This window comes from Echinops telfairi, unplaced genomic scaffold (genome assembly GCF_000313985.2).
Source record: "Echinops telfairi isolate 266 unplaced genomic scaffold, ASM31398v2 ScPeMD7_12;HRSCAF=54, whole genome shotgun sequence".
In the NCBI taxonomy this organism is placed as follows: Eukaryota; Metazoa; Chordata; class Mammalia; order Afrosoricida; family Tenrecidae; genus Echinops; species Echinops telfairi.
The window spans coordinates 14,050,261-14,051,840 of NW_022103909.1; the positions used below are offsets into that span (position 1 = coordinate 14,050,261).

Below are 1,580 nucleotides of genomic sequence, written 5' to 3' on the forward strand. Positions count from 1 at the left end.
GGCAATGAATGTATAAATGTGCTTTACACAATTGATGTGTGTATGGATTGTGATAAGAGTTGTATGAGCCCCTAATAAAACGATTAAAAAAAAAGGGCTAATCTAAAAAGAGACTGCCTGAGAGGATCTGATGGGTCAGTAAGAGTCAGTGAAGAGAGCTCAGCCCAGATGGTTAGGGAAATTTTTAGATTTTTCCTGGAGAACACAGGATGATCACTAAGAAAATGTTAGAAAATTGAAAACTGCATGGGTGAGAAAAAGTCCAGGAAAATTGTGCGAAGAAAGAATTTTTTTTCAGACCATGACATTCTTCAGAGGTAGCCAGAGCGGTGCCATGACAATCTACCTGGGGAACTGTGCACTCTGCAGCCACATCTTCTCTCTGCAGACATTTTTTGTCTCCCAAACCCAGAGAACATGTAAAAAGAACAGTGTTTGAGTCTCTCCAAAATACTAAAATTGCCATTTTGAAGTGGTGTAAGTTCAAGAGCCAGAATTCTTCAGAGAAGGGTTAAAGAGATGGAAACATTGTTTTCAAAAGTATGTAGACCTACGTGGAGAATATGTTGTGAAATAATAGGTTTCCTTTTGGATATTTGTGATTCATAGAGATTTCTATGATTTTGAAGCAATACTTTTTGATTTATCCATATATATATATAAACATGCATATATAAGGAAATTATTCTCAATCTGGTTATATCAGGGAGTCCAAACTTCAGAGCATAGCATTTTATAAATATCTTTGCTTTCACTTATCTAAAATTCCAACACTATGGGACATCTTTTTATAGAGGATTAGTCATGTTGTGCATGACTATTTTAGATGTCCCTATAGCAGATAGGATCATATGCAAACAGGAAACCATATGTGTTTATAAAAACAAACATTGTTGTGTTCTCAACAGGGGCTAAGGATGAAATCCAAAGCAGAACATCTGTGAACGGTGGAAATTTTTTAAAGTTTATTTTGGCAGAAAACTGTGAAAATATTTTTTTCAAAAAACTGTGAAAAAAATTAAAACCAAATTATATGATTCGGTACAGTTATTTACTTAGCTTTCTGAATTACTCAAAGGGAGTTTTCATAACATACCTACCAGCAGACTGATATCAATAATGAAATAATCATAAAACTGATTCAAGGAGACAATTTGGAGATTTGGGGCCTGACACTTTCCTGACAAAAGGAGTTCTTATCAATAATCAGAAGAAAATGCTATTCTGTATTTAAATTTAAGTTGATTTCTTAAAACTTTTCTTTGTTTTTTCATTTTTGTTTTTTTAATATGTTTTAGGGGGGGCTGGTCCTTTTTAAAAAAATCATTTTATTGGGGGCTCTTACAACTCTTGTTACAATCCATTCATCAATTGTATCCGATATATTCATACATAAATTCCATTATTCTTTTCTAGACTTTGACTTTCCATTGAGCCCTTGGGATCAGCTCCTCTTTTTACCCTCCCTACACCACCATCCCAACCCTCTAGATTGTTCATTGTTAATTATTTTCAAATTTCATTCCTAACGCTGTCTCCGTTCCCCTCTGGTTTCTATTGTTCTTCGCTCTGGATGGGGG

The 1,580-nt window shown here is 34.6% G+C and overlaps 1 protein-coding gene across 1 annotated transcript in view; it reads right to left on the reverse strand.

The window, feature by feature from the left end:
* CNTN1 (contactin 1) overlaps positions 1–1,580 on the reverse strand; it is a 395,926-nt gene that overhangs the window by 372,241 nt on the left and 22,105 nt on the right. The gene's annotated exons all lie outside the window — the stretch shown is intronic.